We start from the raw sequence: 11,602 nt of genomic DNA, 5'->3' as shown, positions 1-11,602 counted from the left end.
ATACAATTAGTAAAAGACTCCTATATCCAGAGGTCTTTCTAACACACCCTAGTTCACTTGCCTCTAATCTTTGGCTTCCTGAAGAAGGTGAGACGGGAGGTTGGGGCCAAGAGCTCCGAAATCAGTGTTAGCAGATGGAAGAGAGAATTACTTTTAAATGTAATTATTCAATTCCCTGATGCTGGAACAAGGGAGCAACGGTTTTAATCTACTGTACTTTTCAGGATAAACACCTCCAACCCTCCCCACTTACGCTTCCCCTCAGCTGCTCAACCATCTGGCCAGAGGACATGGTTTGTACATAGTCCGCCTCACCAGGGGTGGGGCAAAGCAGTGAGAGTGTTATGGTCACTTCCTGGCGATCTCTGGCTCAATGGGTAAACACCACCACTACCACCATCATCATCACCTAATATTTATTTAGAGTTTGTTTTGTGTCATACACTGTGCTAAATGCTATTTGTGCACTGAGATTTACTTCTCTCATAAACTTTTTATAGCCACCACTATGACATGAGTACTTTTACCATCCCCACTTTATAGATGCAGTAACTAAGTTCGGCAAGGTGAAGGGACTTGCCCAAGGTCACACAGCTGGGAAGGGGCGGAACAGAAATGCAACTTTATCGCGAGTGGTGGAGTCAGAGGCTGGGCTCAGAAGCCCTCCTTCAGACATGGTTGGAGAGAAAATGAAAATAGTAATAAAGGATGGGAATGAAGGACAAAGCAACCCTTTATAGCTCAAATCCCTTATAAAAGAAGCTTTTCAATTAGTCGTGAAGATAGAATATAAGGGAAGTCGCTTATCGGCACCAAGAGGCATTTAAATCAGACCCAGGAAGAACTTCCAGCAGATAGCCCTGGAGTGGGGGGTTCGGGGGTGGGGGGATATAGAATCTCATTCCCTGCAGCCTTCCTGTTGAGCAAATCATTGAGGTAAAGGAGGCATCAGGGAGGCGCCCTGAATTTGGGCAGGGATCTCTGGCTCCAGCATCCCCAGTCGCCCCATAAACAGGCATCCTGCAGGCAGGGTGGGGAGTGGGGGAAAGGAAATCTGAGGCCCCACGAGGAGGCTTCTCATGACTTTCCACACCCGTGCCAGCTCCCGCTGCCACTACCAGCCCCACTTTATGGCAGGCATATTTCAAAGGCCCGGCTCCATTTGCATTTTTAAAACTCTGCTGATGGCCTAGGAAAATTGCATCCTTTCAGTGTTCTGGGCACCACAGTCCTCCCCACTTCCTCCCCCACTGCACGGGCCTCCGCCTCTGCATCCTGGGTAACCAGAAATCCCTGGACAAGAGCAGAGCAAGCCCATCCCCCACTGGAGATCATCTGGAGGCCCCCTGGAGGCAGGCCAAGGTGGCCACAGCTGTGGCTAGCTAGGCGACATGAATCCGGGACCCCAAACCACTGAAAATCTTTCCCAAGGGAGAGAAGACTGTGTCTCCAGGATGGGCCGAGGGTGGCTCAGCACCATGGAGCACACAGTGGCTTTCCCTGTGGATCTGTCAGACTGAGAGGAACAGTGCAGGAGCCTTAGAGAACATTGAGAAGCTCCTGGAAGCAGCCATCCAACCAAATGAGAAGAGTAAGCCATTCCCCCAGCAAAAAACCAAAACAAAACAAAAAAAACAAAAAACAAAAAAACCCCTTTGCTCTCAGCGGGCTTGGGAACACATTTTGTGTCTCCCCTGTTACTCCCTTAAAAATCAATCTTTTCCCCTTCCTTCTCCTTCCTCCCACCCTCTCCCTCGGCTCCACATTTTCTGGCTTCTCTCTGGGATGTGGCAAGAGGGACCAGAAGTATGCAGGGGGGTGCTGGGTCTGTTCCTTTGTGCTCCTATGTCAGATCTGGCCTCTGATCTGGGGGTAGCAACATACACGCTCCCCACTTCTCAGGAGAGGCCTCCTCTCTCTGTCTTTCTCCCCTTACAGCTCAGGGTGGCACTCTTCAAGCCAGGAGCTGCCTCCAACCCAAAGTCTTCAAGGCCCGATGAAGCCACTGGGAGTCTCCTAACAGGCTTGGCCAGTCTGGCAATGGTTCCCTTGAGGATCCTAAGCACATGGGGAGTGAGTGCCGGGGCAGGGACACTGGCTCGGGCCATTTGCTTCTGCATAGATCAGCTCTCAAGGCATCCAGGGTCATAAATACCAATGTGGCCAGTTGAAAGCGAGCCAGTGGGTACAGCTCCCAGGACTGCACACCAGAGAGAACAGAAATGGCAGGTGAGTGACCGTGGGAACACGCAGAGCTTTCAAGTTAGAGATGCCCTTAACTTGGTTTTCCTCTTTTAAAGAGAGGGGCTGGAGAAACTGGCATGGGTCGAGTACCTGTGTGTGGGTGCGGGGCTTGGTGTTTCATTTTAGAACTCTCCGGTGTTCTCTCTCCTCTAAGCTGGCAACTTGCTGCAGGCAGAGGTTGGGAGTCGCCCATCTCTGTCTTCCCTGCTCCTCTCAGCACTCCGTCTGCGGATGCATGACAAACTCCTGGCTCACCCCTCCCACCTTTCTGGTTTTCATAAGTAGAACTATCCCATCCGCATCTGGGGTCCTATGGCTCCCTGGCTTTTGAGCCAGGTCCTCTGCTCTTCCCTGGTGACACCAGTGCCAATGCTCTCGGACCCCTGACGAAGAGAAATGGGCCAGGCCCTGGCCCCCGTTCTCCAGCCCCTTCTCCCTGTGGCCTTTCGGACAAGGGGTGTCAGGCACACCATGTGCTAGAACTGGAGGGATGCCCGGTCCCAGGGCCTGGCATGGCTCTGGACTCTGGTGCCAGAGAGGTGAATGGAGAAAGAAGGGACGGCGCCAGGAGCCCGGGTTTGGCAGCTCCCTCCGGAGAAGACCCGGGGATGCCCTAGAGTGTCCAGGCGGCTGGTGATCTGCCAACGCTGTGCCGACCGACTGGGAGAGGAGAGAAGGCTGGGAAGAGACCTGGGAACCTACGAAACTTGGGGGCGGGGCGGGAGGCACAGCTTGGGCCGTTTGCAGAGGCGTAGATCGACCCACAGGGGTCGCTGCGCCACCTGCAGCCCCGCCCCCCGGCATTGGGAGCCCGCTTGTACCACCGCGCGGCTCCCGAAGGGGGAGCGGCGGCCACGGCGGCGCCTGGCGGCTGGCTCCAGGGACAGCAGAGCGCGGCGGAGCGCAGGCCCTTGCCGGCCACTGACGCAAAGCCAGGCGGAGTGGAGGCCTGAAGCACCAGTGGCTGGGGGGCGGCGCGGCTCTAGAGCCTGCACCGGACACCCCCACATCCCGTGGTAGGAGCCGAGACCCAAACAAAGGCGGGCGGCGAATAAAAGGCAGCGGCGGCGCCGAGCGCTCCGGTTGCGCGCTGGGGACCAGGATCAGCATCAGGCTGCGCGCGGGTCTGCACTCTCCAGAGCGGAGCGGGGAACCTTCTGCAGCCACGGAAGAGCTTCTCCCTGCGACTCCCGCCAGGGGGCAAGTCCTCACGGAAGGGTGGCCGCAGCCCCCGGTCGCTCCGGTGCGCCTTCTTCCCGCGCCCGCGGCTCAGCCAGCTCAGCTTGGCCAGCCGAGGTGAGTGCGACGGCCCCTGGGCGCCATCCGAGTCGGGTCGGGGCTGGGGGATGTATCGCTCAGAGGAAGGGACAAATCCTCCGCGTCGCTTCCACACCGGCCTGCGCGGGGCTGTGTGTGAAGTTCGTTCGCCTTCCAGCCAGCCCTGGGTGCAGGCCTTGGCGCCCCCCGGGAAAGCCAGCCGGTAGTGGGCAGAGCCCGGAGCTTGCCCCGCTATGGCCGGGCACCAGCTCCGCACCAACTCCTCACGGGGTCGGAGCAGCTTCTTTCTGCACGGGCTAGTTGGATGTCCACAATCGGCGAGGCTTCCGATCTCCAGGGAGGCTTCCCACCTCCGGCCGCCTGCTCGTCCTCGCGGGTGGATGGCTGATTCCATAAAAGTTGAGGCAGTCTGAAGCCACCCCGGATCCGGCTCTCGGCCGGCTAGAGTGGGAGGGAGGAAAAGGTCAATGACCTCCTCTCCATCCACTCCCTACCTTAGGGCACTCATGCTTTCCTTCACCCAGACATTTCCCGAGTCCTGGAAAGCAAGTAACCCGGCAGCAGGTCCCGCCAGGCGCGCGGGAGTTCTGGGACAGACCAGCACGATAGGGTCCCCGTGCCCTGCCGAGGACGCGAGTGAAGGTGGAGGTGAGGTGGGCAGCGGGGCAGTAGCAAGCGCTGAGAGTTGGGGTAAGATTCCTTGTGAAGTGGCGCAGAGTCCCCTGAGCCAACTTCGCCGCTGGGAGAACTTTTCCCAACTCCCTGGGGGGGAGGGGGAGGTGAGTGGGACCCTCAGGTGGACTAGGAAGGCGCCTCCATGACAGACTTGGAGGCTTCCTTTCTTGGGCTCCTGTCTGCTGCACACCCGGCGCCAGGTTTCCGACATGCCCCTGAGGCTGGGCGCAGGTGCCCTCCCATCCAATTCCCGGGTCAGCACCGCGGACAGCGCCACGGGGCGACCTTGGAGACCCGCAACCCCCGCGCACACTCACACAAATCGACCCACAAATGGACCCACAGTCCATGCGCACACTCACACAAATCGACAGACCACCCACGAACAATCCCCACACAGATTCATAGTCCACTCACGCAAATATACATCTACTCACAGTCCACACAGAGGGAAGATCCACTTGCACGTGGACACACGCAGGTCTTCCCACAAGCACTAGCATCCAGCTGGCATCTTCACTCCGGATCCTCCTGTTTCCCGACATCTTACCAAGCCCCAGACTGCAGATCTCCCCTCCGGGTGCTCACAGGGATGCCCAGTGACTCATAGAGCTGTTCAGGCTCCCCGTGCACACACAAACTTCCGGGGGAGGGGGGGAGGCAAGAGAGGAACAGCTACCCTCCTCCCCAACCCCCCCCCCAACCAATGCAGACCTGAGCAGGAAGCCAGGCATCTGCCAAATGGAAAGAAGACACTGTGGCCCAGTGGAATCTGGGCAGAAGCCTGGCCTTCACAGAATCTTGGTTTTAGGCTCAGAATCCATTTTGCTTTGCTCACCACCCCCATGCCTGCCCCCCTTCCTTAAATGTACTCCAGACAAATCTCCTACGACCAGAGTACACACCCCTCTTTCTGCATCATTTTTTGCTTGTACTTTCTCTTTGTTTCCCTGCTCTGTTCTCTCCCATATGTATCTCCCCCTCCTTTTTTTTTTTTTTTTTTTTTTGTCTTTCCCACCAGTTTCTCCTTCCCAGCTGCCTTCACTCTCTCCCCAACTTTCCTTCAGCCTGGGTCTGACCCAGTCACTCTTTGCTCCCATATGGTCACAGCTGACTCTTAGGAGGAGCTGACTCTATTCTCCAGGTGGACTCCATGCCTCCACTCCCCTCCCTTTGAAAGTCTGACAGCACCTCTCTCCCTGCCTCTGGCCTCAGCAGCTTGTAGCCCCTCCCTGGGAACGTTTCTAGGGCTGGATGTCTCAGAGCCTCCACGGTCTCTCCCACGGGCTGGGATTCCTCTGTTCTGGAATCACAGCAAGCCCTCACCCCATGGGGATTTTGAAACATCCAGTACCCATGTTCTGGCTTGCCCTTTAAGACCTCTTCTGCTCTTGCCCTTAAACTCCAGAAACTTCGTTGGAAGAGGAGGAGTCCCAGTATGATGTGGTAGGAGAATCACTGGAGTGGAAGTGGGGAGACCTGGGTTCTAGCCTCAGCTTGGCCATAGTCTCCCAGTGTGTTCTCGGGCAGGTTACTTCCCTTCTCTGAGCCTCAGGCTTCCCATTGGTGCAGGGGTGGCTGAAGTGACCCTCAAGACTCCTTGTTTGGTCTTAGTAATGTGGAACATTGACTCACTCTTGAGTGTGGGTGGGATTGAAAATCATGTTTCTAACCTCAGAGGTTATGGTACCCCTCCTCTGCCCAAAGCACTGGTGAATTCATTCTGTCCCCTGAGCAATGGATGTTAAGATGTTTCCTTTATAGGATCAGAGAAGTCAAGTAATTTTCTTGAGGTCACATTGCTGAAGTGCAATCTCCACTTGGGCAGACATTGATTCTGCTGTCAGTATGTCTTCTGCATGAACCACTAGTTCTGCTGGTGGATGTTTAGTGGGTGAATCAATGAATGAATGGATGGATGGATGAATGGATGGAGGAATGAATGAATGAAGAGTAGGAACTTAAACCTGGATCTCCTGACCCTCAGAGCCTTGGAATCATGGTTTAAGCTCTTTTGTCTGACAGTTTAAACATTTAAACATCTCTCTGGTCTCTCCATTACCCCTTGAGCTCAGGTCAACTCTGAGCTGGTTGTAAATGACCACAGAGGAGGGACTTGCTGAGAGCAACTTTAGAGGGCTGCCTGGTGGGTAGGGTCTTGGCAATCAGCCCCAAATCCCTAAGACTTGACCAAGTCAGCTGTCCATGGGCAGCTGGCCAAGATGTGAGACCAGGAGGCAAGACAGTCCTTGCTACCATTTGACTGAGCGGCCACTTCTTACAGCCCCATGAGCTGACTACTGCAAAATCACCTTTACAGATGAGCACAGAGAGATGCTGAAAGATGAGCTGGTTTTCCTAAGGGCGGTCTTCCAGCCCACTGTCAGTCATAAAAATAAGCCCCCCAAAATGGCGGTGGTGGTGACCGCAGTTGACAATAACATTACTGGTGTTGATAATGATGGGAGCATTACTATGATTGGAAGCCCAATGATTGGTCTCTTCGGGTTTCTTCCTCCTCTTTGAAATTGTATCCTCACCTGAACCTCTTCTACGCCACTTCCCACCCAAATATGGAGAAACCCAGGGCTGGTCCAGTGAAGCCAGGAGTGTCTGATTGTCAATGGGCCCTGGCTGAGAGAAAGCTTGTCATTTTAAATCCTCCTCCCCCACCAGAGCATGTCTCCCACCAGAGGAGCCGGAGAGTGTCAAAGTCTGTCAAAACACCCTTCCAAGCTGGGTTCCAAATGCAAAGCCCAGGGAAAATAAATAAAGAGGGCAGTGTTGGCTCAAAATAGAAGCATGCACCAACTCACAAATACGCATGTTTTCTGAAAGTCACATTTCACGGGCAGACAGCGTGGCTCACACTCGGGCTGCTCCACAAAAGCCAGAGGCAGGGATGCTGCCGGGGTAGCCCAGAGAAGGCGTCAGAGCCTCCCCCAGTGAGTGAGCTCCTCCCAGCTGGAAGGCACACGGGTGGGAGGGCTGCAGTTAATATGTGTCTGTGTGGTCATCAGAGCTCTTTGGAAATGGGCATCATTCAAGGCTAATGGCCTCAGTCCTCTGCCTTACAAATGGAGCAGCAGGCTGGGAATAACAATGCTGATAATGATGCTGCCGTTTGTTGATTCCCTACTAAGCATTTACATATACTATTTCACTTAACCTTGTAAGCGTCTCGTGGAGTATGGGTCATCATTCCCATTTAATATATGAGAAAAATCAAGATTCAGAGAAGTGAAGAGGCTTGCCCAAAGCCATACACTTAAAAGAGGCCACATGAGAGTCAGATTTTAATCGAATAAAGCGAAAGACCCTATTTTGCCCAGTACTCTGCATTGTTTCTGGTATTGATTCATTCATTCATTCATTCATTCCTCCATTCATTGAATGAGTAGTTTTTGTCAAGAAACCATTTACAAGACAATTTTCAAAAGAATGTAAATTCCTCTGCTGTCCCCCCCGCAAGGGTGAAGGGTGAAGGGTAGTGTCGTCTCCTGAGTTTAGCTCTGGCCATCTCTCAGGGGGTGTGGGCTTCTGACGCTGGGACTGGGGGCTTTGCTTTGCATCTTGGATTGTCAGCAACCATGGGAACCCAAATCTGTCTGCCTGTGGATGGGCTCAGGCAGAAGTCCCTGTGAGACTTGGACTAGGAAAAAAAACCTCTGTGAGATGTCAGGGGTACAAACGGGGAGGTTACTTCAGAGGGGGTGGGTTGCCCAGCATCACGCAGCACATTGGTGGTATGGTCTGAATGCCAGGGAGCCAGGCTGGCCTCCAAGGGCCCTCAGTGAAGGCGCAGAACCGATGCAGGCAGTAAAGATAATACTTCTCTTCCAAGTGCAGAGGTGAAATGTAGCTGGCTTTCATTGCATTTCACACCAAGTCCTCTCCTCCACACTCTGCACCCCCAGCTCAAACATGACCCTGCCAGCCTGCCCATGTCCCCACCTATGCATCATCATAAATGACAACACTAACAAATACAGAACATTGATCATACGCCAGGTGCCGTGCTGACGTCTGCGTATACTCATGGATGTAATCCCCACAACACCAGGAGGTAGGTGTTCTTATTCCACTTCACAGCTGAAGGCGCTGAGGCTAGAGAGGTTGACTCGCCTGCCCAAGGTCACACAGCTAGCCAAGAGGTAGGCGGAGCCCACTGAACCCCCATTAGCAGGTTTATTCTGGGGGTGAAGAAGGAGAAAGTCTGGAACCAAAGCCGAGGGGAAGGAGGAGCTGATGGGCAGCAGCAGGCTATTTATATTACCCCTCCAGGTCTTGTCACGCTTGCTGGCATTTGTGCCAACAGACGCTGTGTCTCTGCCAAAACCTGGAAGGAAGGAGCCTGGCGCGGGGTCCTGGGACCTTCCCCTGGGGGACTTTACTGAAGTGTCGGTTCTCGGGGAAGAACCCAGTAGCCATGCCCTTGATTCTGGCTTCCTGCTTCCTTCCTTTGTTCCTCCCTTCTGAGGGAACCAGATGGGAACCTGGGAAATTCAGAAAAAGCTGTCACAAGGCTGATTAGGGTCTTGCTGTATGCAGTGAGCTTGACCGTTAGAAATGAGGAGGTAGTGGAAACAATGAGGACTGGCTTGGACTCAGGTGCCAGCAGGTGCCATCTAGGTCTCTTATGACATGCTCCTTGGAGCCAGAGGGTGATGTCCTGGGAGACAAGTGTCCAGAGGCTTAAACCTCCTCTACCAGGAAAAGCCTTCTCCTTAATCCTGCATCCCACAAGTGTCTGCCTGGGGGGACCCACTGTGTGCCAAGCTCTGGGTGCAGAAGTGAAAAAGCCTGTCTCTGTCCTTGTAGAGCTCACTAGAGTCTCCTGTCCCTGCCCGGCATCTCCTCCCTGGAGCAGAGGCAATGGATGAAAGTGAGTGATGGCTCCTCTGGGTCCCACTCTGGATGTACAAGAGGAACCTAGGTGTCTGTCCCTCGGGGCTCAGAGGACATGATCCAAACAAGCAGTCACTGTAGGATCAGGAGGAAAGATTTGCCCTGGCGGTGCTTGCAGCACACCTGCGTGCTCCTCCAAGCTTGATGTCTCAGTGGAAGATGGGATGTGGTAGGGAAGGCTCATCCCCGCCCAGCCATCTGCCCGAGGCATCCGACACACATACTGGCACTTGGACAATGTGTCCTTTGCCAAACCTTGTTACTGGAGGACACACCAGCTGGAAGTGGTGCCAGCTGGAAGCCATTCCTATCATGGAGGAGAATGTGGAGATCTTCTGGTCTCTGGGGAAGGCAGCTTAAATGGGGCTGAGCTGGGCAAAGGGTTTGGCAGACTGGTGGTCCTGGGAAGTTTGGGGAAGGAGTATGTGTCCTTGCCCCCCTGTACTGGTCTTTGCACCGTCCTGGGGGATTTCTTGTGTTCTTAGCTAGGAGAGTTCTGCAGAGCGAACACACCAATGATGACAATGATTCTTTTTTTAAAAATTTGGTTCGTTTAATGTTTATTTTTGAGAGAGAGAGAGCATGAGTGGAAGAGGGGCAGAAAGAGAGGGAGACACAGGATCTGAAGCAGGCTCCAGCTGAGCAGCACAGAGCCTGACGTGGGACTCAAACTTACAAACTATGAGATCATGACCTGAGCCAAAGTCAGACACTCAACCGACTGAGCCACCCAGGTGTCCCAATGACAGTGATTCTAATAAACACCAACATATTTGGAATGTTTATGCTTGCCAGGCACTGGGCTTAGGGCTTAATGGGTACTATAATTTCATCCTCATAACTGACCTACAAAGACATTACTATTTTTTAAGGATTTTCTTTTTTTTTTTAAGCTTATTTACTTATTTTGAGAGAGAGAACATGCATCAGGAAGGGGCACAGAGAGAGGGAGAGAGAATCCCAAGCAGGCTCTGTGCTGTCAGCATGGGGCTCAAACCCACGAACTGTGAGATCATGACCCGAGACGAAATCAAGAGTGAGACGCTGAGCTGACTGAGCCAACCAGGCACCCCAAAGCATTACTATTATTATGTCATTTTAAGAATGAGAAATGTGAAGTACAAAGTGACAAAACAACTTGACTTAGATCTCTGAAGATTGCAACCCAAATACTTTCTGGATCCTTCAGTGATCTGAGTAACTTGCACATGTGGACTGAGGCCCTGTCCTTGTTGACAGGGGGACATGGGTTGACCACATGCTTCTTCACTGCCACACAGCCAAGCAGGCCAGGTTTCAGATGTCCGTATGTGTGCGACATCTGGCAGACTGGCAGGACTTGTCTGCCTTTCTTCCAGATGTTCCCCCTTTTCATGCCATGTGGACACAGCTGGGACTTCAGTCCCTCTGGACATGACTGCATGTGTGAGATCCCTGGTTGAAGAGTGTTTGCTGGTTTTAAAGCATCATCTTGTGGCTTCACAAAGGCAGGATGTTGGTTTTGGTTCCTGTCTGCCATCCAGCCCTGAGACACATTAGGCTAAGCTAGGGAGAAGTCAGGCTTTGGAAGAGGGTCATTGGCCAGAGGAGAGCCCTCCTTCCCCACTTCAACCAGAGAAGCTGGGAAGAAGCTGACTGGTGAACTTGAACCAGAGAAGCTGGGAAGAAGCTGACTGGTGAACTTGAACCAGAGAAGCTGGGAAGAAGCTGACTGGTGAAGAACATTGCAGGCTAGTAGCATCTGCACTTTCCTTGCAAGGGATCCTGTCGTTTTGACCCTGTTTTCCAGAGGCTTTGAGCAAATGATTCCAGAGTAACAGCGCCAGGAATTTGTGACGAGTAGGGACATGTCAGCCAAGAGACACTTTTGGGCATTAATGAGCATGAGAATAGACCCAGGGTAGGAAGGTTTATAGAGCCTTCTGGAGGAAGGGAGTTCAAGATAAAGGTAATTTAACAGAAAGTCTTTATTTTATTTTACTTATTTTAGTTTAGTTTAGTTTAGTTTTCATTTACTGTTCTAATCATTTTTTAAAGTTTTTTTTAAGAGAAAGAGAAAGAGCAGGGGAGGGGCAGAGAGAGAGAGAGAGAGGGAGAGAAAGAATCCCAAGCAGGATCCACACTGTCAGTACAGAGCTTGATGTGGGGCTTGAACTCATAAACTGTGAGATCATAACCTGAGCCAAAATCAAGAGTTGGAAACTTAACCAACCGAGCCACCCAGGTGCCTTAGAAAGTCTTTATTTTATTGCAAGCACCAACAGATGAATGAATTAAGACAATGAATGAATGAAAAAGTGAATGAATGAATGGGTAAAAGTAGAATTGGTAAGTGGGGCTGGAGGACTTTGACAGCCAGGATCTTGATTTGGCAGAGCCTGACCCCAAGTACTGACAAAGGGGAGGGAACTGTTCTTGTCTCCTGGAACACCCTTCAGCACAGGATCAGGGAGAGGTAGTCTGAGTCCTTGCACCCTGCCCTCTCACTGCAGACCCC

At 52.8% G+C, this 11,602-nt stretch overlaps 1 protein-coding gene across 1 annotated transcript in view; it reads left to right on the top strand.

Moving 5' to 3' along the window:
- Positions 1–3,157: 3,157 nt before the first annotated feature.
- DISP3 (dispatched RND transporter family member 3) overlaps positions 3,158–11,602 on the top strand; it is a 49,015-nt gene continuing 40,570 nt past the window's right edge. Inside the window, exon 1 of the mRNA XM_029945913.1 lies at positions 3,158–3,540. The gene's annotated coding sequence lies outside the window, so the exon portion shown is untranslated. The remainder of the gene's footprint in view (positions 3,541–11,602) is intronic.

This window comes from Suricata suricatta, chromosome 8 (assembly GCF_006229205.1).
Source record: "Suricata suricatta isolate VVHF042 chromosome 8, meerkat_22Aug2017_6uvM2_HiC, whole genome shotgun sequence".
NCBI classification, from domain to species: domain Eukaryota; kingdom Metazoa; phylum Chordata; class Mammalia; order Carnivora; family Herpestidae; genus Suricata; species Suricata suricatta.
This window is presented reverse-complemented; position numbering and strand designations above follow the sequence as displayed.